A 25,105-nucleotide genomic window follows, 5' to 3' on the forward strand; every position below is an offset into this window, starting at 1 on the left:
ATACTTCAGTATACGAGGAGAGTAAGTTGATAATGCTTCATCAGTGAGTCCAATACTCTGAATCATACCATCCTTGAAATACTTGATAATTGAAGGCTTGTCATGAATTTCCAGTCCAATATCAGTGATCCATTCTTCCACCATATCTCTGAATACTTCATTGTGCTTCTTGCCTGTTGAGATGACCTTATTCCTTACTACAAACAACTCAGTCAGAGAGAGATCTCTGAGAAATTGACTTGAAACATGTTTGAGTCCATGGCCTTCCTTCTTTAGCTCAAATGATATGTTGACCATCCATCCTCTTCTTGGAAGAACAGCAACTGACACAGTAGAAATGATATCATTTAACACCTCGTGGTAGTCATGTAGATCCTTGTAGTTGTTCCTAAAGGAGTCAAAGATATCTTTCACTTCGTCATCATTGTTTTCTTTAATGACCTCTGGGAAATCAAACACAGCCCTGACAACATCCCATTCATCTCCATCTTTGTGCAAGTTAGCAAGTCTCCTTTCCCTACGAATCCGTCTTTGATTTTCTAACTTCTCCCTCGCTCTTCTTTGCTCAGCAAAATCTCTAGAGACATCAGCAATATCTTGAGGATTTGCAATTTCATACTCTTCAGGAGGGAAGATGTCATTGTGATATGCAAGTTCATCAACAAAGACTTCATTATCAGGGATTTCTCCTTCTTCTAGATCATCATCATCAGCGCCAACCATCCTTATCACTCTGTCATCAACAAACTCAGGGATATACTCGTCATGACTGTAACTGAATTGACCTCTAAGAGCAGAGTCAATTAAATCTTCTGACACCCCTGAAATCACCCTTTTTCCTCTTGCTTTTTCTGCTGCTCTCTCCCCCTCAGTTGAGTAATCCTCTCTGGAAGGTTGAGATGCCAGGAACTTAGCCTCGAGAGCAGCCAACCTTTGCTCCATTGTAGATTTGATCTCCACCAACTCCTCCCGTAGAACAAGATTTTCAACTTCGAGATGTTGAACTTTAAACTTCAGAGCTTCAAATTCTGTCACAGATACAGTTGGAATTGTAGATTCAATTGTAGGTTGGGCTGTTGGGTTCTCACTTGTTCGTTCTGTAGGTGTTTCTCTCGTTTCACTCAGAACTAGAACACTCAGTGGGTTAGAGGGTTTCTGTATAGCAAGTTCTGTAGGTGTTTCCCTCTCACTCAAAGAAGTGCCAGCATCCAGAGATGTACCTGCAGAAGAAATCTTCTTAGCCTCTTCGAGAGAGGTCACAGAAGGTGCAATGAAGGTTCGTGAGCCTTCGTCCTCAGTTTCCTCGTCAGATGAATCTGATTCATAAGAAACAAGTTGCCAACTACTCGAAGGTAGTGAGTCCTTAGGTGGATCCTGAGTTGGAATCTCAGGGTGGGTAGACACAGGGCTCGAAGGATGTGATCCTTGAATTGGCGAAGCACCCTGGTTTCCCACAACTGCCTTTGACGGCGAATGACTTTGTGACAAGTCCTCAGTAACTGGCACACTTCCTGATATGAAGGGCTCAGAAACAGATTGACGTTCACCTTCGAGAGGTGAAGAGTCCCTTAAGGGATCTGGGAATGTTCCTCCCAGGGGGTAGACAAGGATGGAGAATTTGGCAATTCATCCAAGTTTCCCCCAGAAGCCTGTGAAGGCACTTGATCCGGAATTGGATCAGAAACAACAGTGTCTATCCCTGACATGGACGACAAAGTGTTGGCGACCGTCAATTCTTCAAACGTGTGTGCAACCTCACTGTGCAATGATATATCATGTGGTTGAGGTGGTGAAGAAATAGACATGTCTGCAGTTGTCTCAGGTTCTATTTTCCTTTCCTGACTAGGAGACAGAGCTGCAGTTTCAGAAACATTCTCCTTATGTGGTGCACTTAAGGCACTTTCTCCCTCTCGCTCAGAAATTACAATTGGTTGGCCAAGGGGTTGAGAAGTTTCTGCTTCAGAAAATTGTGAAGTGATGCCTTGGTTATGAATTTGTGGGATTTCAAATTCACTGGCATGTGTGATAGGTGATGATAGTTGATTGGAATCCAGTAAATTCTGAACCCAATCAGGTGCACTAAAGGACAAGTTGTCAGAGTCAGAAGGGATACCTGACTGAAGAAGTGGATTGTAGGTGTTGGTGAAAAGCTCGTCAATGTCCACCATGACATCATCAGAAGGTGCATCTACAGTGGTTTGAACAAGACTATCCACTTCATCCTCATAATCAGTGGAATTATCCTGTAGTGAATCCTCTCCTTCAGATTGAGCATTGCTTTCAGAGGAGTTCTCTGCAGCATCTTCCACTATCACTTCTTCTTCAACTGGAGTAGTTTGAGCCTCAGGAATATTGTCTTAAATAAGTGGCTCAGTGACTGGCTCAGCTTGTTCTTCAGGGACCTCTTCAGCAACCTCAGGAGCAACAACATTCTGAACATGAGGTGGAGGCAAGTTCTGGAGATTAAGAAATTCTTGCATTGCCTCAGGAAGCACCACATGTTCATTGTTGGTGTAGTTCTGATGACTCTCCAGCATTGAGATTACCCTTGTGGTCATGAAAGAACAGATAACATTGTCTATATTTGGATAGACAGCTCTTTCAGCAGGGGTCAACATCTGATTCAGCACTATCTGGAAGAATCGAGGGTAGAGAAGTACATGTCTGTTCTTCCTCAGAGAGTCCTGAAAAGCTCCCATAATCAGATGACCCAAATTGATCCTTGTGTTCAGTGCTATTGCAATTCCAATTTCCTGGTTGAAGGTAGTAATTCCATGGAACCCTCCAGTCTTTGGTGCAAATACATGAGAAATGGAATTAAAGAAGAAATTCCATTCCCGAGGTAAGTGCTTGACATACATCTTTGCTGGAAGATCACCAGTTGGCTCCCTTTGGCAGTGGATAGCAAAGAAGAAATTGATCCTTTCAGCTCTATCAGGAACTACTTCAAAGTCCTCTGTTGGTAGTTGGAGAGCAGTGTTCAGGGTGTTCTCAGTGATAGACAGTGTTCGTCCCTGAATTTGACAAGTAAGACCAAGTACCTTTCCTGCGTTCACAACAGAAACAGAAGACAAGAAATCTCGTAGAAGAGATTTGTTAAGATAAACTGACTCTGTCATAGCAAATCTTGCATAAGAAAATTCAGACATATATCGAACCCAGCGTCGATAATTTGCTTGCGTAATTAAATTATTATTCTCAACAATTGTGAAATTTGTTTTCGGAATATCAAAATTTGCAGCCATTTTTAATTAGAATTAAAAATGATTATAAATTTCGTGTCACGAATAATTACGAACAAATTTTCACTTATGTTACGATAATAATTAATTAATAACGCTCCGTAAAATCCTAATTCCACGAATTTCAGATTTCGATAAAATTAAAGTATGTTATACTTCTTGAAATTCTAAGAATAATGGTATCGGTCTCGCAAATTATTGACACCAAAATCCCGTTCAAACCTAGCCTAGAAGTCCAAGAGTTTCGAAAAACCCTTTCGAAACACGACAACGGATCGTTGAAAGATTGGTATGTAAAGGAAGCTCTTGGCACGGTGATTCTAAAACAGGTCTCGTAATGAAAAATGGGCAAGATCTAGTGGTGTTTTGATCGATTTGTAAATGGCGAGTACGGTGGTTTTTTGAAAACAGCAGAGGAGAGCTTTCGTGTGTGTATAGGCTGTGTGTATATGAACTAATATCAAAAGAAACAACACAAGTGAAGACATATAAGCACACAGGGGATCGGGGCGCAAGTTGGTAAATGACCAACTTGCCCCTTATACACAGCATAGGGGAAAAGCTAAGGCGCAAGATGTGAATTTACAAAACTTCCCTCTATACATGACTGTATAGAGGCGCAAGTTTGAATAACTTAAAAAGAAACTAAGTTGAGACACTGTATATACAGTGAAGAGTAATTGGCGCAACAAGAGAAAATACCAAATTGCCCCCTATACACATGACTGTATAGGCGCAACTTTGGTCTATACTTAGAGTTTTTCAAAACAAAACTCTTGAGACAGTCGAACCATTAACCATTTCTATTAATAATCAGATGAATTTTGATTAAAACAAAATGATCTAATTAATTAACAAAAATCACAATTAATTCAAATAATATTTAACCAAATTAATTTCAGTCAAACAATATTTAATTAATTATGCTGCAATTATTTTAATTAAAATCTAATTAATGGAAAACTTATAAAAATTTGAATTGCTTCAAATCCATTAATCAAATTTAGATTAAAATATAAATCAAACAAATACTAGTATTCATTAAATGAATATAAGCACTTAAATGATTCGAGACAATTAAATTTTAAATATCTACCACATAGCAAATAGTCACATAATCATGTAATTCATATAAATTATGGCAAATAATTAAAACTAATTATCAGATAGATATGTAACATACTGGATGCTCTTTGTAAATTCACAAGTCCTGAAAATATGTACATTTTAAAACGTGTGAACTTACGAACAAATTGCAGTTATTTCTTGTCTAATTAATTAGACATACTTAACATCCCAAGTTCACCAACCAGTCTAGAGAAAGTGGATTCGTCTAGTGGTTTAGTGAAGATGTCTGCAATCTGTTGGTCAGTAGGTACAAAGTGTAACTCTACTGTTCCATTCATGACATGCTCACGAAGGAAATGATACCTGATATCAATATGCTTTGTCCTGGTGTGTTGAACAGGATTGTTGGCAATGGCAATGGCACTCGTGTTATCACACAGAATCGGAATTTTATCCAACATGAGTCCATAATCTTGTAATTGATTCCTCATCCACAAGATTTGAGCGCAGCAACTTCCAGCAGCTATGTATTTAGCTTCCGCTGTAGATGTAGACACGGAGTGTTGCTTCTTGCTATACCATGATACCAACCTTCGTCCAAGAAACAGACAGCTTCCTGAAGTACTTTTCCTATCAATCTTACATCCTGCAAAGTCAGAATCTGTATAGCCAATCAGATTAAAACCTGTATCTTTAGGGTACCAAATCCCTAGATTGGGGGTTCCCTTAAGATACTTAAAAATACGCTTAACAGCTATAAGATGAGACTCTTTAGGATCAGCCTGGAATCTAGCACATAAATAAGTTGCGAACATGATATCTGGCCTACTAGCAGTTAAGTACAAGAGAGAGCCAATCATACCTCGATACTTCGTGATGTCAACTGACTTACCAGATTTGTCCTGATCAAGTTTGACAGCAGTTGGCATAGGGGTTTTGGCAGGATCCTTGATGTATTTAGATTGGCAGATGAAAATACCGTCAGGCTTCTGAATAACTTGAAGTCCTAGGAAGAAGGACAATTCTCCCATCATGCTCATCTCATACTTGCTCTGCATTAGCTTAGCAAATCTCTCGCACAAAAGATCATTAGTAGAACCAAATATAATGTCGTCGACATATACTTGTACAAGAATTATATCATCCTTATGCTTTTTATGGAAAAGAGTTTTATCGATGATACCTCTGGTGAAACCATTTTCAAGTAGGAACTTGGAAAGAGTGTCATACCAGGTTCGAGGGGCTTGCTTCAGGCCATAAAGTGCTTTGAAGAGAAAGTATACGAAGTCTTCATATTCCTTGTCTTCAAACCCAGGGGGTTGTTCAACATAGACTTCCTCTTCTAGATCACCATTCAGGAATGCACTTTTCACATCCATCTGATATACTTTGAAGTTGGAGTGTGCAGCAAAAGCTAAGAACATCCTGATTGCTTCAAGCCTAGCAACTGGAGCATAGGTTTCATCGTAATCAATTCCTTCTTCTTGTGAATAACCCTTTGCAACCAGTCTTGCCTTATTCCTCGTAACAATACCATCTTCATCCAGTTTGTTTCTAAAAACCCATCTAGTGCCAATTATAGATTTTCCTTTAGGTCTTGGCACCAGCTTCCAAACTTCTGCATTTCGAATTGATTGAGTTCTTCCTGCATTGCAGATACCCAATCTTGATCACTTAGAGCCTCTTCAACTTTCTTTGGTTCTGTCTGAGACAAGAATCCAGCAAAGTTGCATTCATTCTGAGTTGCTCTTCTAGTCTGCACTCCAGTGTCTGGATCACCAATGATTTGTTCAACAGGATGAGCTCTACTCCATACCCTTTGTCTTGGCAGATTCAATCTTGATGATTCACCATAATCATAGCTGTGTTGAGTGTGATGACTAGTAGATCCACTTTGACTTGCTCCCCCTGAGCTGATGCTAATTCTATTTGATGATCCTCCACTTTGACCACTGTGATCATGATGATCATTTGTATTGTTGCCAATACTTCCTCCAGATGGTTCAAGATCAGCATTTCCTTCATTTGCATTAGGTTCCCTAGTATCAGCTTCAGGTTCATCTTCTCCTATATAGATGTCTTCTAAATTCTCAAATTCCAGAGAATCAGATTCATTTTCCTTTTGAAGACTTGGGAGCTTGGTATCATCAAATCTTACTGATAAGTGGATTTTATATCCACTTGGAAGCCTTCGTTTTGACTTAAATTGATGGAATGGCCTCAAGCTTTTGATGTTTTTGATATGTTTTAGTGTTGTGTTGTGTAGGTTTCTTGGAAGGAGAACGAAGAGGAGAATCATAGCTTTAAATGAAAAAAAACGGTGAAGCAATCGGATGCTCGAGGAGAAAGACACGGACGCGTAAAGGTTGGACGTCAGGGCTGCCACTTTGGCGCGGCCGCCCCAACTTTGGCGCGGCCGCCCCGTTGGCGCGGCCGCCCCAACTCTGGCGCAGCCGCCCCACGACCTGAGCGGGAATTTTGGCCCGTTTTGCCCGTTTTTGATCCGTTTGAAGGCCCGTTTGCTGGGAAACTTAAAGGAGGACTTGGGGGACTTAAAACACAACCTAGAAACATTCTAAGGAGCTGGTGACGGCTATGGAGAAGATCTAGATTCATAGTTTTCTTTTGTCTTCTTCCAATTAGGCGATACTTTTGGATGCTCATTCGGATTTGTTTCGAAACTCATGTTTTACTCTTTTGACTTTGTTTTTCCTATTCAGTACCATGTTTACATTCGAACCCATGATGATGAGAAGTTCGATTATGAACTAATCATTGTCGTGGGATTTTAGCGGATTTATCCATGAATTTCAGTAGTTAACTTGTCTTGTTCATATGTGATGGTTTGATTTCCTCGTATTGGTTGTGCTTATTCGTCTTGGATGCATAGCTAACATCTAAGATTGCTTGTTAATCTTTATTGAAGCGACAGTGAATATATTGATTTAGAACTTGCCATGCGAGCATAGGTTTCGTGTTCGATAACATGACTTGTGATGTGATTTTACCCATCTTGCATCGCCCTGTGTAATCTTGATAGATAACTTGCTCTTCAACCGTTATGTTTTCAAATTCTATAGACATATAGGGTCTAAGCATAATTGGTGTCTGTTTACCTTCTATCTTAATTGTGGATGTGTAGCAGTATGGTGCACGTATAACGACAGTTAGCGTGTATCAGTTTCGTGTTATCTGATTAGTTATCAACCATTACAATCGAATAAAGGTAGAACTCTGAATGAAGTTGTTAATGAAGCTAGAATCCCATGTTTTATTCTCATTAGTAAATCGTTATTCTCTTAGTTGATAATTCTTAGTTTCATAATTCGACTAGGATTAGTTAAGTAGAAAACCAAAACCCAATTTGATATTTGTCCAAGCATTGAATAATAATCATACATTGGTGCATAAGTGCATATTTCTGAATACACCAGTCTCTGTGGGAACGAACTGAATTTGATTCTATACTACTTGTGACCACGTACGCTTGCATGATTTTGTGCGAACAAGTTTTTGGCGCCGCTGCCGGGGACTCGGTGTTATATTTCAGTTTATGTGCTTGTCATTAGTGGTCGTTAAAGTTCAGTGACTTGGATTCTTTTCTCACTTTAGTTCGTTGTGTGTGTTTCAGGTACTTGAGTGACGTGTATGCGAACACGTTCTCAGGCTCGTAAGGAAGCATTAATTAAGGAAGAAACGATAGAGATTGATACGATGGTTGATCAACCACCAGCTGTGAATATTGCTAAGGCTCTGAAGGCTTTCTCTGAGCCTAAAATCAATGACATTCAATCGAGCATTGTCAGACCAGAAATTCAGGCCAACACTTTCGAGATCAAACCGAGCACTATTCAGATGGTGCAGAACTCAGTACAGTTTGGGGGTTCTCCGACTGAGGATCCTAATACTCATATTCGGGACTTCATTGAGATCTGCGACACTTTCAAGTTCAATGGTGTTACGGACGATGCCATCAGATTGAGGTTGTTCCCATTTTCTCTGAGGGATAAAGCTAAAGGATGGTTGCATTCTCTTCCTGCAGGATCTATTACGACATGGGAGGATCTGGCTCAGAAGTTTCTTACTAAGTTCTTCCCTATGGCCAAAACAGCTGCAATCAGGAATGCTATCACTCAATTCTCTCAACTGTCTGGTGAAACTTTATGTGAAGCTTGGGAACGCTACAAGGAGATGTTTCGAAAATGCCCACATCATGGGATGCCTGATTGGATGGTGATTAATTGCTTCTATAATGGCTTGGGACCTCAATCGAGACCAATGCTCGATGCAGCATCAGGTGGAGCTCTATGGGCTAAGAGCTATGATGAAGCTTATGAGTTGATTGAGATGATGGCCGCGAATGAATATCAGAATCCTACTCAGCGTCTTCATCAGGTCAAGGCAGCAGGTGTTCTAGATGTTGATGCTACTACAGCCTTGACTGCTCAAATTAAGGCTCTTACTATGAAGATAGATTCCTTAGCTAACTTGGGAGTTCAACCACCACCTAATGTTTGCGAGCTTTGTGCGGGTGCACATTCTTCTGATCAGTGTGCTATATCTAGTGAATCTGCTCAGTTTGTGAGCACCTTCCAGAGGTCTCAGCAGCCAGCACCAGCCACTTATCATCCCAATAACCGGAATCATCCGAATTTCAGCTGGAGCAACAATCAAAATTTCATGCAACAACCGCAGCAACAGTTTCAGCAGCACGGAGCTGGACCTTTCAACCCTTCTGGTTTTCAACAACAATTTGCACCGAGGCAGCAATTCCAACACCCTGGATTCCAGCAACAAAATCATGGGGTGGCTGGACAGTCTTCCAACGAAAGATCAGAATTGGAAGAATTAAGACTTATGGTTAAAAGCCAATCGGTGTCAATCAATACTTTGGAGAATCAGATCGGGCAAATTGCTAATGCGTTGATTAATAGACCACCGGGAACTCTTCCTAGTGATACTGAGGCCAATCCGGGCAAGAAGGAAGTGAAGGAACAGGTACAAGCTGTCACATTGAGGTCCGGAAAGGTTACGAAGGATAAAGAATCAGCAACAGAGCGAAACAAGGAAGAGAGTGATCAACAGGTTGAAACACCCGTGCTCTCATCTGAGTTTGATAGTGGAAAAACTGTTGTTGAAGCTGACAAGAAAAAAATCAACAAGGAAGCAAGCAAGGATTCAGCCGAAAAGTCTAGCCCGAAAACTGATACTGGGGTCAAGCAAATATATCTACCTCCACCTTTTCCGAAGAGACTCCAAAAGCATAAGCTCGACAAACAATTCGCAAAATTTCTAGAGGTCTTCAAGAAATTACAAATCAACATACCTTTTGCGGAGGCTCTGGAACAAATGCCGAGTTATGCTAAATTCATGAAAGGTATTCTATCTCGAAAACTCAAACTTGAGGAATTGGAAACTGTGGCTTTGACCGAGGAGTGTAGTGCTGTGTTGCAACAGAAATTGCCCCCGAAGCTGAAAGATCCGGGAAGCTTCACAATCCCGTGTACTATTGGGCAATTGTCATTCGACAAGTGTTTATGTGATTTGGGAGCTAGCATCAATCTGATGCCCTTGTCTATTTTCTTGCAACTTGGTCTTCCGGAGCTGAAACCTACTAATATGTCTTTGCAACTGGCTGATCGTTCGATTACATACCCAAGGGGGATAGTTGAAAATGTGTTGGTAAAGGTAGATAAGCTAATCTTCCCTGCTGATTTTGTCATTCTCGGCTTTGAGGAAGATAAGAAGATTCCCATCATCTTGGGGAGACCATTCCTTGCGACAGGGCGGACTTTGATTGATGTGCAAAAGGGTGAACTCACAATGAGAGTTCAAGATCAGATGGTCACTTTCAACGTGTTCAACGCCATAAAACTTCCATCAGATGAGGAGGAATGCTTTAAAGTGGATATACTCGAAGCTGCAGCTCATTCGGAAATTGATAACAGGCTGAAAACTGACATCTTGGAAAGGGTTCTATCAGGTGACTCAGAATTCGGTGGTGAAGAGGAAGAAGAACACCTTCAATACTTGAATGCTTCTCCTTGGAGAAGAAGGATGGAACCTCCAATCGAATCTCTTGGGTTATCGGAATTGAAGGATTATCATGAACGACTGAAACCCTCTATTGTTGAAGCTCCTAAACTTGAGCTCAAGCAACTTCCCGAACACCTAAGGTATGCCTTTCTTGGTGAATCTTCTACATTACCTGTAATTATTGCATCTAACCTTTCAGGTATCGAGGAAGAAAAGCTTTTGAGAATTCTTAGGGAGTTCAAATCAGCCATTGGATGGACAATTGCAGATATCAAGGGAATCAGCCCTTCTTATTGTCAACATAAAATTCTGATCGAGGAGGGTAGTAAACCCACTGTTGAGCATCAAAGAAGACTCAATCCAATAATGAAAGAAGTGGTGAAGAAGGAGATTCTTAAGTGGCTTGATGCCGACATTATTTATCCAATCTCGGATAGTTCTTGGGTGAGCCCTGTTCAATGTGTGCCTAAGAAAGGAGAGAACAACAAGCTTTACAAGGAAAAAGTCAAGAGATGGCATGATAGGAAGTTGGTGCAAAAGGAGTTCTTCATTGGCCAACAAGTGTTTCTTTTTAATTCGCGTCTCAGACTATTTCCTAAGAAGTTGAAATCTAGATGGTCGGGTCCTTTCACAGTAAAGAAGGTGTTTCCACATGGTGCCATAGAAATTTATGAAACAACATCGGAGGAATCATTTAAAGTGAATGGACAAAGAGTGAAGCCATATTTCGGAGGACCGGTGAATCGCGAGGCGGTAAGCACCATCCTCACTATTATTTAATTCTTGGGGCTTCACGTCAAGCTAAAGACGGTAAACAAGCGCTTCGTGGGAGGCAACCCACGCTTTTTAAGCATTTCATGTTTTACTTCTTAGTTAAAAAAAAAAAAAATCAAAAATCAAAAATCCGCTGCCACTCCGGGGCCCCCGCGCCACGGCTGGCGCTCCCGCGCGAGCGGGGCGGCCGCGCCGGGATGGGGCACCCGCGCGCGAACAACAGTGAGGTCACTGCCACTCCGCGGCCCCCGCGCCACGGCTGGCGCTCCCGCGCGAACGGGGCGGCCGCGCCGGGACGGGGCACCCGCGCGAGTTCGGCAGTCCTTTATAAAAAAAAAAAAATTCTTTGTTTTTCTTGCTTGTTTTTAACAAACCCAGCTCCTCCCTTTAATACCTAGCACTCCTAAACTCCTTTTCTAGCCCTAATTCAACACCCAAAATCCTCCCCAAAGACAAACCCACTTCATCTTCTCCAAAGCCAACTATACATACATATACATACAACTATACACACACCCACCTACACCCAAAAGAGCTTGAAGATCCGGGAGTAGTAGCTTGCAAGCCCAATCAACGGATTCTCCGGTTAACAAGTTCACAACCCCGGAAGCGGAAGAAGAGTTTATTCGGCTTATGGGTAAGTCAATTACTAAAGAGAGGGGTTTCGTGCTACGGGCGTAGACGTGGAGTGGCCTGTGTTCGGTGCTGATATGGTTTATCCTCCAGCTGACTCTTCACCTGATGAGGGTGAGGAGAGTGATGGTTCGGGATCCTTCTAGGTACATTCGATCCTTTTTATCACCTTCAATGAGGACATTGAATATTTTAAGTTTGGGGGTGGTAATCTAAGGACTAGTAGTGATGTGTGTGTTCATATAGGTTGCATGTTGCATATAGTTTAGCATATTATTTCATATTGTTACATATTAGTTAGTTTTGTTTATATATATATGCTTGTGTTAGTATGTGTTAGTAGTTTCATATAGTTGCATTTGCATGAATCTTGAAGTTGTTTTCCAAGTTGGTGTCCTATGATGAGTTTATGTGCATAATTTCTTGGCTAGTAGTCTTGCTCATATGTGATGCCTTGTTACTTGGAAATTGCTTGTGTGGAAATTGTAATTACACTTATGCTCTAGAGATAAGACTTAGACTAACTTGTTTCTTGAGTCCTTCCGTTGAGTCGGGCGTAGAGTTTGGATTATTCCCTTTCTGAACTTAGAGTTTGTAAATCTTAAGTTTGGGGGAGTTAAGGGATGAATATGCCTTTCTAAAAAAAAAGGGAAAAGAAAGAAAAAAAAACAAAATTATTATCAGTACTCCTTTGAGATCAATGGGTAAAATGCAATGTCATGTGAAAGGGACGATCCATGTACTTGTGTTGGTATTAAGTGCAAATGTATTAGAATAAGCAATTTCTTGGTGACTTTTCACAACCCTTGATTACTGGAGAATTACTTGATAAAAAAAAAGAATAAGCGAAGTCGAATGGCGGTTGTGACTCACTTACACTGAGAAGCGTCCCAACCTTAGACTTAGCAGAAAAAAAAAAGAAAAAAAATAGAAAAAATAGGGAGGCATAGAATTCTTTTGGTGACCCTAAATTGTAGTTAACTCTTTGGTAAAGAAGTGTTTAAACCTTATTCTGATTAACGGCTCATAGTGAGGACTCTGTTGAAGTTTGATGGTCTTTGTTTTGTTTCAATAGAGAGCATGCTAGCACACACGATGCACTTCACACTTGTAATGGAAGGATACATGGCTAATATGTGAAGGAGATGAATGCCGAGAATGTTGCATATTCTGAGGATGCTATGTTAACAAGGATTACACTTCATGATTTGATTAGATGTAGGCATTTAGTTGCATTCATGCATTGCATTAGTAGTATTTGTGTGTGTCTATGCTTGAGGACAAGCATCGGTTTAAGTTTGGGGGTGTGATAAGTGGATTTTATATCCACTTGGAAGCCTTCGTTTTGACTTAAATTGATGGAATGGCCTCAAGCTTTTGATGTTTTTGATATGTTTTAGTGTTGTGTTGTGTAGGTTTCTTGGAAGGAGAACGAAGAGGAGAATCATAGCTTTAAATGAAAAAAAACGGTGAAGCAATCGGATGCTCGAGGAGAAAGATACGGACGCGTAAAGGTTGGACGTCAGGGCTGCCACTTTGGCGCGGCCGCCCCGTTGGCGCGCCCGCCCCAACTCTGGCGCGGCCGCCCCACGACCTGAGCGGGAATTTTGGCCCGTTTTGCCCGTTTTTGATCCGTTTGAAGGCCCGTTTGCTGGGAAACTTAAAGGAGGACTTGGGGGACTTAAAACACAACCTAGAAACATTCTAAGGATCAGGTGACGGCTACGGAGAAGATCTAGATTCATAGTATTCTTTTGTCTTCTTCCAATTAGGCGATACTTTTGGATGCTCATTCGGATTTGTTTCGAAACTCTTGTTTTACTCTTTTGACTTTGTTTTTCCTATTCAGTACCATGTTTACATTCGAACCCATGATGATGAGAAGTTCGATTATGAACTAATCATTGTCGTGGGATTTTAGCGGATTTATCGATGAATTTCAGTAGTTAACTTGTCTTGTTCATATGTGATGGTTTGATTTCCTCTTATTGGTTGTGCTTATTCGTCTTGGATGCATAGCTAACATCTAAGATTGCTTGTTAATCTTTATTGAAGCGACAGTGAATATATTGATTTAGAACTTGCCATGCGAGCATAGGTTTCGTGTTCGATAACATGACTTGTGATGTGATTTTACCCATCTTGCATCGCCCTGTGTAATCTTGATAGATAACTTGCTCTTCAACCGTTATGTTTTCAAATTCTATAGACATATAGGGTCTAAGCATAATTGGTGTCTGTTTACCTTCTATCTTAATTGTGGATGTGTAGCAGTATGGTGCACGTATAACGACAGTTAGCGTGTATCAGTTTCGTGTTATCTGATTAGTTATCAACCATTACAATCGAATAAAGGTAGAACTCTGAATGAAGTTGTTAATGAAGCTAGAATCCCATGTTTTATTCTCATTAGTAAATCGTTATTCTCTTAGTTGATAATTCTTAGTTTCATAATTCGACTAGGATTAGTTAAGTAGAAAACCAAAACCCAATTTGATACTTGTCCAAGCATTGAATAATAATCATACATTGGTGCATAAGTGCATATTTCTGAATACACCAGTCTCTGTGGGAACGAACTGAATTTGATTCTATACTACTTGTGACCACGTACGCTTGCGTGATTTTGTGCGAACAAGTTTTCGCGCGCCACGACTGGCGCTCCCGCGCGAGCGGGGCGGCCGCGCCGGGACGGGGCAACCGCGCGAGTTCGGCAGTCCTTTATAAAAAAAAAAAAAAAAATTCTTTGTTTTTCTTGCTTGTTTTTAACAAACCCAGCTCCTCCCTTTAGTACCTAGCACTCCTAAACTCCTTTTCTAGCCCTAATTCAACACCCAAAATCCTCCCCAAAGACAAACCCACTTCATCTTCTCCAAAGCCAACTATACATACATATACATACAACTATACACACACCCACCTACACCCAAAAGAGCTTGAAGATCCGGGAGTAGTAGCTTGCAAGCCCAATCAACGGATTCTCCGGTTAACAAGTTCACAACCCCGGAAGCGCAAGAAGAGTTTATTCGGCTTATGGGTAAGTCAATTACTAAAGAGAGGGGTTTCGTGCTACGGGCGTAGACGTGGAGTGGCCTGTGTTCGGTGCTGATATGGTTTATCCTCCAGCTGACTCTTCACCTGATGAGGGTGAGGAGAGTGATGGTTCGGGCTCCTTCTAGGTACATTCGATCCTTTTTATCACCTTCAATGAGGACATTGAATATTTTAAGTTTGGGGGTGGTAATCTAAGGACTAGTAGTGATGTGTGTGTTCATATAGGTTGCATGTTGCATATAGTTTAGCATATTATTTCATATTGTTACATATTAGTTAGTTTTGTTTATATATATATGCTTGTGTTAGTATGTGTTAGTAGTTTCATATAGTTGCATTTGCATGAATCTTGAAGTTGTTTTCCAAGTTGATGTCCTATGATGAGTTTATGTGCATAATTTCTTGGCTAGTAGTCTTGCTCATATGTGATGCCTTGTTACTTGGAAATTGCTTGTGTGGAAATTCTAATTACACTTATGCTCTAGAGATAAGACTTAGACTAACTTATTTCTTGAGTCCTTGCGTTGAGTCGGGCGTAGAGTTTGGATTATTCCCTTTCTGAACTTAGAGTTTGTAAATCTTAAGTTTGGGGGAGTTAAGGGATGAATATGCCTTTCTAAAAAAAAAGGGAAAAGAAAGAAAAAAAAAAGCAAAATTATTATCAGTACTCCTTTGAGATCAATTGTAACATCCGTGAAATTTACAATACGTAAAAATACAATTATTTGATTTAATTATTTATTATGCAAAAAGGACTATTTTATTAGTCTCGGATTTAATAAAATTTATAATGCCGGAAATATTAAGGTTGTAGTTGTAAGATTTCTAGAAAACGTGAAATAGTTGTTGGTGTGGACCGGTCGTTTAATTTAAATAGGTACGTTAACACGAGATCTTCGTTTATACGAAAAGTATAGTTGACGCGAATATTTATATATTTACCGAATCGTGAATAAATATTACGTTCTGGCCGAGGTGATTATTTTATAAATTTGAGGATTGGCTAGAAAATATTTAAAATAGTTAATATTATTTTGTATGATATATAATTATTTTAAATTCGCGTTTATTAAGATCGATACGAGAATAACCGAGCCGAGCCAGAATTATTAAAATATTAACGGGACGGACTTGGAGCCCAAGTCTATTACTTGGCGCCCACGAATTATACTTGGGGACAAAGCAACTTTATTAATAAACTATATGTTAATTAGTAATTAACTCTTAATGGTCAGAAGATTAGTTATGGTATAAAAACAAAACAAACGTGAGAATTTGCAAGAGTGTAGAGGAAAAAGAAACTAAAGTGAGTGAAAAAAAAAAAAAAGAGAAGGCAAAAGAAGTTTTACAGAAGGTGTACTCCGGAAGTCCCCGTAAAGCAAGGTACTTTCACTTGGCTTATTAATTAAATGGAGGATTAATTTCAATATTTGTGTATATTAACTCGGATGGTCTAAAATTCTTAAGTTTATTCAATCAAATTGGTAAGTGTCTATTTTAGGAAAATTAATATATTCATAACCATATATATATACAGGATATGGGGGTTTTACTTAAACTATTATAAAATTGGGAATTTTTATTATTGGTTTGAATTGGTTGTGTGAAGTATGGGTTGCAGCTTGTTTGGTGTGTTGGTCGGAGAGGAGTAGCCGGCCGGAGCTCGCGTCGGCGTCGCCGACGGAGACGCGTCTCGGGATCGAGGGAGAAGAGACAGCGGTGGGTTTAAGCTGTGGAAGAGAGAGAGAGAGAGAAAGAGAGGGGGGAGAGGGAAAGAGAGAGAGGGAGAGGGAGAGAGAGAGAGAGTAACGGAGAGAGGAGGTCGCCGGAGCCTTCTCAGGCCGGCGGCAGTGGCGGCGAAGATTAGGAAGAAGGAGATGGAATGAGGAAGATGGGGGACAGTTTTGTAATTTAACGCTTTCTGATAAATAATTCGCTGGGAACTAATTTGATGTCGGATTGTAAAATAAAATTCATATTTGGATTCCTTGTGAAAAGTTAGATGGAATGAGCTTTTGAATCAAATGATTTGGATGAAAAATAAGGGAGTTATGAGTGGTCAAAGTTTGGCCATGGGTGTTGACTTCGGGGAGAGAGAAACTAGATGAGTATGTTGGAGAAGATGATGACGTGGCATCTTCTGATTGGTTAGAATATTGAAAATTAGTATTTAATTAATTTGAGAGATTAAACGAGGAAATTAGTAAAAGTGTAAAACATGAAAGTTTAAATATTTCGGATTTAATGGTAAAACCTAATTTTGGGTTCGAGAGATATTAAATTAATTTATATTATGGTTGATTTAATAAATAGTTAGTTAAATTGGAGGATTTAGTTAATAATTGAATAAAACGAATAGTTTAGAAAAATGAGACTTTTGGGATAGTAACATGAGTTAGTAAGGAATATTTTGCTTAAATTAATAATAAGAGGAGAATAAATGAGAAATGATCTAATAGTAATATAAAATGAGGAATTATAAGTAGATTTTACGAGATCATCGTTTTAAGATAAGATTCTAATGTATTATTTTGTGACATAGAAGATTGATTATCTGGAAGGCGAGCTTGATTAGTCAACTTAAATTGGAACGTGGTGCGCTGTAAGTATATACTGTACCCTTCACTGTGATATTTTATGATGTTTCGGTGAACATTTTATTGATGATTTTCTGATGAGAAATGAGTATTCTTACATTTGTTCTGTGTGTGATGCTTCCTTTGTGAAGTAAAGTATGATACTTCCTCCGGGAAGGAAAGCTAAACCAATTGTTTAGCTGGCCGGGATCCCCAACAGTAGAATCTGTGAACTTTTGAACGTGTCTGAATACTCATACTCATCTTCTTGTGTGAAACTGTTTCGATGACTCTGATGAAATATTGATTTGGTTCACCAAGTTTTGTGAATAAAACTCAATTAAAATGTACGTATATGCTTACTGAGCTTTATAAGCTCATCCCTTTTTATGTACTAACCTTACAGGGAAGAATTCTGGAGAAGGATACTCAGGCAAGGGTAAAAGTGTGAGGAATCGAAATGCTAGACTTGGTTGGATTTGCAAGTAGAAGTTTAGTAAAAGTATTATGTAATCGAAAGAAATATTTGTGAACTTTTTGAAGAGTGATGTAAGACTCTGATGTAAGGTAAAATATGCCTTTAAGTTATATTAAGTTTGAGATTATGAAGATATATTTCGGTGTGTTCAGTAGAATGACACCCCCGGGTCGGGTTGTTGAGGTCATCCCGGGTCGGGGGCGTCACAGGTGGTATCAGAGCTGTAGGTTCAAGAATCTGCGAAAGTAGGATTAAAATATTAAGACTAGTGTGATTTTAAGTTAGAAAAGAGGTCTAGAGAATATATGGATACTTGTCGTGAATGTGTGGAATAGACTATGTGTCTATATATACTATAGTTGGAACCCTTAGAGTTTAAGGGACGGTAGATCCCGTTGAGGCCAAGATATGGCTAAGAGAAAGGAAGACTTTTGAAATAGTTGGTGTAGAAGAGGATAAGAAAATTATCCTTGGTGCTTATTGCTTAATGGAGAGGCTAATTATTTGTGAGAAGCTAAGCAAGTTATAGAAGAATCTAGTGTGATATAGAAATAACTGACCAGGAAGTAATTATAGTAGATAAGGTTTGTCCTAGTTGTAAGATAACCGTTCAAAAGAAAATCTTTGAGAAAAATTTTATTTTCTTGATATTTTTCAATCCGATTGGGATGAACAACCCTAATCATAGGGGACACAAGGTATACCTGTCTGTGTGATAGGAGTTGGATGGGACGCCATCACTTGTGTGTGTTGTGATTACAAGAAGGTTAACAACCTTTAGTAGTGTCTTAATTTAGACACGCAACACTTAGTTCATTTGATCATATTGGTCTCCCAGTCATCCTTTTTATTTCAAATGAAAGTTATTTGGAAACTCATTGATCGATGATTACCATTGTGAAAGACTTCTATATATTCAAGAAAGTTTTCAAAATTCTTATTTCCTTTGAGTTCTTTTCAAAATGCTCAGATTTCAAATCCTTTGATTTTGGTTATTTTCAAAAATATAGTTTGTTTTGAAAAAGTGCTTTAAGAAAGTGTTGTATGATAACATCAGATCCAGACCCACGAATTTGAAGGCTGCTGCATATATTATTGAGAATTAAATAAGATGACCCTTGACCTACGGTTGATGATTTGTTTGACCAATTGAAGGAAACATCTTACTTTTCTAAGATATACTTGAGGTCTGGATAACATCAGTTATATATTAGGCTTGAACCTAAGGCGGCCTTTAGGACCCGACATGAACATTATGAGTTCTTAAGAGATGCCTTTCGGACTGACTAAGGCACCTATATAACATTTATCAACCTTATGAATAAGATGTGTTCTTATACAACATGAAAAAGTGATAGCATATGCTTCTAAGACAACTTAAGAACTACGAATTGATATACCTTACCCATGATCTCGAGTTGGCTGCTACAGTATTTGCAATAAAGAGTCAGTGACATTATTTGTGTGATGAGAAATGTGAGATATTTACGGAGTATAAGAGTTAAAATACTCATTTACTCAAAAGGAGTTAATATGAGACAAAAAGATGGTTAGAATTAATAAAGGATTATGACTGTATGATTAATTATCATCAAAGGAAAGCAAATGTAGGTTCTGATGCATTAAATAGAAAAGAAAGAGTTATATTATGTCTTTATGAAAGAAATTTTAAGGAAACAGAAAAGTTAGGATTAGAGATTAGGAATTCAGAGCATAAGGAGGGAAGGATTTATGAGATGTTAGTACAACCAGAGTTAATAGAAGCTATGTGAGAATTAGAAGATGTAATGAGAAGAAGCTACTCAGAGTTGTTTAGCACCAATCGGGATTCCGAGGACGGAATCCTTTTAAGGAGGGAAGAATGTAACATCCGTGAAATTTACAATACGTAAAAATACAATTATTTGATTTAATTATTTATTATGCAAAAAGGACTATTTTATTAGTCTCGGATTTAATAAAATTTATAATGCCGGAAATATTAAGGTTGTAGTTGTAAGATTTCTAGAAAACGTGAAATAGTTGTTGGTGTGGACCGGTCGTTTAATTTAAATAGGTACGTTAACACGAGATCTTCGTTTATACGAAAAGTATAGTTGACGCGAATATTTATATATTTACCGAATCGTGAATAAATATTACGTTCTGGCCGAGGTGATTATTTTATAAATTTGAGGATTGGCTAGAAAATATTTAAAATAGTTAATATTATTTTGTATGATATATAATTATTTTAAATTCGCGTTTATTAAGATCGATACGAGAATAACCGAGCCGAGCCAGAATTATTAAAATATTAACGGGACGGACTTGGAGCCCAAGTCTATTACTTGGCGCCCACGAATTATACTTGGGGACAAAGCAACTTTATTAATAAACTATATGTTAATTAGTAATTAACTCTTAATGGTCAGAAGATTAGTTATGGTATAAAAACAAAACAAACGTGAGAATTTGCAAGAGTGCAGAGGAAAAAGAAACTAAAGTGAGTGAAAAAAAAAAAAAAAGAGAAGGCAAAAGAAGTTTTACAGAAGGTGTACTCCGGAAGTCCCCGTAAAGCAAGGTACTTTCACTTGGCTTATTAATTAAATGGAGGATTAATTTCAATATTTGTGTATATTAACTCGGATGGTCTAAAATTCTTAAGTTTATTCAATCAAATTGGTAAGTGTCTATTTTAGGAAAATTAATATATTCATAACCATATATATATACAGGATATGGGGGTTTTACTTAAACTATTATAAAATTGGGAATTTTTATTATTGGTTTGAATTGGTTGTGTGAAGTATGGGTTGCAGCTTGTTTGGTGTGTTGGTCGGAGAGGAGTAGCCGGCCGGAGCTCGCGTCGGCGTCGCCGACGGAGACGCGTCTCGGGATCGAGGGAGAAGAGACAGCGGTGGGTTTAAGCTGTGGAAGAGAGAGAGAGAGAGAAAGAGAGGGGGGAGAGGGAAAGAGAGAGAGGGAGAGGGAGAGAGAGAGAGAGAGAGAGTAACGGAGAGAGGAGGTCGCCGGAGCCTTCTCAGGCCGGCGGCAGTGGCGGCGAAGATTAGGAAGAAGGAGATGGAATGAGGAAGATGGGGGACAGTTTTGTAATTTAACGCTTTCTGATAAATAATTCGCTGGGAACTAATTTGATGTCGGATTGTAAAATAAAATTCATATTTGGATTCCTTGTGAAAAGTTAGATGGAATGAGCTTTTGAATCAAATGATTTGGATGAAAAATAAGGGAGTTATGAGTGGTCAAAGTTTGGCCATGGGTGTTGACTTCGGGGAGAGAGAAACTAGATGAGTATGTTGGAGAAGATGATGACGTGGCATCTTCTGATTGGTTAGAATATTGAAAATTAGTATTTAATTAATTTGAGAGATTAAACGAGGAAATTAGTAAAAGTGTAAAACATGAAAGTTTAAATATTTCGGATTTAATGGTAAAACCTAATTTTGGGTTCGAGAGATATTAAATTAATTTATATTATGGTTGATTTAATAAATAGTTAGTTAAATTGGAGGATTTAGTTAATAATTGAATAAAACGAATAGTTTAGAAAAATGAGACTTTTGGGATAGTAACATGAGTTAGTAAGGAATATTTTGCTTAAATTAATAATAAGAGGAGAATAAATGAGAAATGATCTAATAGTAATATAAAATGAGGAATTATAAGTAGATTTTACGAGATCATCGTTTTAAGATAAGATTCTAATGTATTATTTTGTGACATAGAAGATTGATTATCTGGAAGGCGAGCTTGATTAGTCAACTTAAATTGGAACGTGGTGCGCTGTAAGTATATACTGTACCCTTCACTGTGATATTTTATGATGTTTCGGTGAACATTTTATTGATGATTTTCTGATGAGAAATGAGTATTCTTACATTTGTTCTGTGTGTGATGCTTCCTTTGTGAAGTAAAGTATGATACTTCCTCCGGGAAGGAAAGCTAAACCAATTGTTTAGCTGGCCGGGATCCCCAACAGTAGAATCTGTGAACTTTTGAACGTGTCTGAATACTCATACTCATCTTCTTGTGTGAAACTGTTTCGATGACTCTGATGAAATATTGATTTGGTTCACCAAGTTTTGTGAATAAAACTCAATTAAAATGTACGTATATGCTTACTGAGCTTTATAAGCTCATCCCTTTTTATGTACTAACCTTACAGGGAAGAATTCTGGAGAAGGATACTCAGGCAAGGGTAAAAGTGTGAGGAATCGAAATGCTAGACTTGGTTGGATTTGCAAGTAGAAGTTTAGTAAAAGTATTATGTAATCGAAAGAAATATTTGTGAACTTTTTGAAGAGTGATGTAAGACTCTGATGTAAGGTAAAATATGCCTTTAAGTTATATTAAGTTTGAGATTATGAAGATATATTTCGGTGTGTTCAGTAGAATGACACCCCCGGGTCGGGTTGTTGAGGTCATCCCGGGTCGGGGGCGTCACATCAATGGGTAAAATGCAATGTCATGTGAAAGGGACGATCCATGTACTTGTGCTGGTATTAAGTGCAAATGTATTAGAATAAGCAATTTCTTGGTGACTTTTCACAACCCTTGATTACTGGAGAATTACTTGATAAAAAAAAAGGAGAATAAGCGAAGTCGAATGGCGGTCGTGACTCACTTACACTGAGAAGCGTCCCAACCTTAGACTTAGCAGAAAAAAAAAAGAAAAAAAATAGAAAAAATAGGGAGGCATAGAATTCTTTTGGTGACCCTAAATTGTAGTTAACTCTTTGGTAAAGAAGTGTTTAAACCTTATTCTGATTAACGGCTCATAGTGAGGACTCTGTTGAAGTTTGATGGTCTTTGTTTTGTTTCAATAGAGAGCATGCTAGCACACACGATGCACTTCACACTTGTAGTGGAAGGATACATGGCTAATATGTGAAGGAGATGAATGCCGAGAATGTTGCATATTCTGAGGATGCTATGTTAACAAGGATTACACTTCATGATTTGATTAGATGTAGGCATTTAGTTGCATTCATGCATTGCATTAGTAGTATTTGTGTGTGTCTATGCTTGAGGACAAGCATCGTTTTAAGTTTGGGGGTGTGATAAGTGGATTTTATATCCACTTGGAAGCCTTCGTTTTGACTTAAATTGATGGAATGGCCTCAAGCTTTTGATGTTTTTGATATGTTTTAGTGTTGTGTTGTGTAGGTTTCTTGGAAGGAGAACGAAGAGGAGAATCATAGCTTTAAATGAAAAAAAACGGTGAAGCAATCGGATGCTCGAGGAGAAAGATACGGACGCGTAAAGGTTGGACGTCAGGGCTGCCACTTTGGCGCGGCCGCCCCAACTTTGGCGCGGCCGCCCCGTTGGCGCGCCCGCCCCAACTCTGGCGCGGCCGCCCCACGACCTGAGCGGGAATTTTGGCCCGTTTTGCCCGTTTTTGATCCGTTTGAAGGCCCGTTTGCTGGGAAACTTAAAGGAGGACTTGGGGGACTTAAAACACAACCTAGAAACATTCTAGGAGCACGTGACGGCTACGGAGAAGATCAAGATCAATTTCATACTTTTCACTTTTGTAATTCTTCGAAGTAGGCGTAACTTTGGATGCTCGTTTCGGATTTGTTTCTTAACTCTTGTTCTAGTACTTTGATTTTGTTTTTCCTATTCAGTACCATGTTTACATTCGAACCCATGATGATGAGAAGTTCGATTATGAACTAATCATTGTCATGGGATTTTAGCGGATTTATCGATGAATTTCAGTAGTTAATTTGTCTTGTTCATATGTGATGGTTTGATTTCCTCGTATTGGTTGCGCTTATTCGTCTTGGATGCGTAACTAACATCTAAGATTGCTTGTTAATCTGTATTGAAGCGACAATGAATATATTGATTTAGAACTTGCCATGCGAGCATAGGTTTCGTGTTCGATAACATGACTTGTGATGTGATTTTACCCATCTTGCATCGCCCTATGTAATCTTGATAGATAACTTGCTCTTCAACCGTTATATTTTCAAATTCTATAGACATATAGGGTCTAAGCATAATTGGTGTCTGTTTACCTTCTATCTTAATTGTGGATGTGTAGAAGTATGGTGCACGTATAACGACAGTTAGCGTGTATCAGTCTCGTGTTATCTGATTAGTTATCAACCATTACAATTGAATAAAGGTAGAACTCTGATTGAAGTTGTTAATAAAGCTAGAATCCCATGTTTTATTCTCATTAGTAAATCGTTATTCTCTTAGTTGATAATTCTTAGTTTCATAATTCAATTAGGATTAGTTAAGTAGAAAACCAAAACCCAATTTGATACTTGTCTAAGCATTGAATAATAATCATACATTGGTGCATAAGTACATATTTCTGAATACACCAGTCTCTGTGGGAACGAACTTGAATTATATTCTATATTACTTGTGACCACGTACGCTTGCGTGATTTTGTGCGAACAAGTTTTTGATAAGAAAGATTAGTTAAACAATGCGTGACCAGTTTTTGCGTGACCAGTTTTTGCTTACTTGTGCGAACAAGTGGTGCATATTTTTGGCGCCGCTGCCGGGGACAAAGTGGTGTTAGATTAGTCTATTTTTGATATTTTTAGCTAAGTCTATAGTTGTGTTGCTTCGGCTATTATCTCTTGTTTTCTGATCCTTTGTTTCTAGTTTTCTTGATATATGCACACTCGAAGTTCAGGTACTGAAAATTTGATTCCGTTTGATCCTGAAATTGAAGCTACAGCAAGAAAGCAATCCGGTGAACAAAGGAGAAACAAAAATAAGGAGATTATGGGCGAAGAAGTACCAGCGAAATCTTTGAGGGAATATGGTATGCCAGACACTACAGGCGTCATGTCCTCTATTCTCAGACCAGCTGTCACAGCTACTCACTTCGAGCTCAAGCCTCAGTTCATTCAATTCATCTCTAATGATTCTTTTGCGGGCTTGGCTTCTGAAAATCCAGTTGATCATCTCGAGAGTTTTCTTGAAAAGTGTGATATGATAAAGCTGACCAATGTCCCTGATGATGCTATCAAGCTGCGTTTGTTTCCATTTTCTCTTCGGGATGCAGCTAAGGATTGGTTGAAAGATGAAGGGCCAAACAAATTTACTACTTGGGATGTTTTAGCAAAGGCCTTTCTACTTAAATTTTTTAGCCAAAAGAAGACTGCCAAGCTAAGGAATGACATATCTAATTTTCGTCAAGAAGATGATGAATCACTACATGATGCTTGGAAAAGATTCAAACGCCTTCAAAGGCAATGTCCTCACCATGGAAT

General features: G+C 38.8%; 1 long non-coding RNA gene and 2 other non-coding genes across 3 annotated transcripts; 1 reads left to right on the top strand and 2 right to left on the bottom strand.

Moving 5' to 3' along the window:
• Positions 1 to 8,423: 8,423 nt before the first annotated feature.
• On the bottom strand, positions 8,424 to 8,530 carry LOC135152510 (small nucleolar RNA R71). The gene has a single exon (XR_010291685.1). It is a non-coding gene; the product is annotated as a small nucleolar RNA R71 (small nucleolar RNA).
• Positions 8,531 to 15,666: 7,136 nt separating this feature from the next.
• Positions 15,667 to 17,996, top strand: LOC135152372 (uncharacterized). Its single transcript, XR_010291456.1, has 2 exons — positions 15,667 to 16,190; positions 16,417 to 17,996. It is a non-coding gene; the product is annotated as an uncharacterized LOC135152372 (long non-coding RNA).
• Positions 17,997 to 24,998: 7,002 nt separating this feature from the next.
• On the bottom strand, positions 24,999 to 25,105 carry LOC135152544 (small nucleolar RNA R71). Its single transcript, XR_010291719.1, has one exon. It is a non-coding gene; the product is annotated as a small nucleolar RNA R71 (small nucleolar RNA).

Source organism: Daucus carota, chromosome 4 (genome assembly GCF_001625215.2).
Source record: "Daucus carota subsp. sativus chromosome 4, DH1 v3.0, whole genome shotgun sequence".
Lineage (NCBI taxonomy): Eukaryota > Viridiplantae > Streptophyta > Magnoliopsida > Apiales > Apiaceae > Daucus > Daucus carota.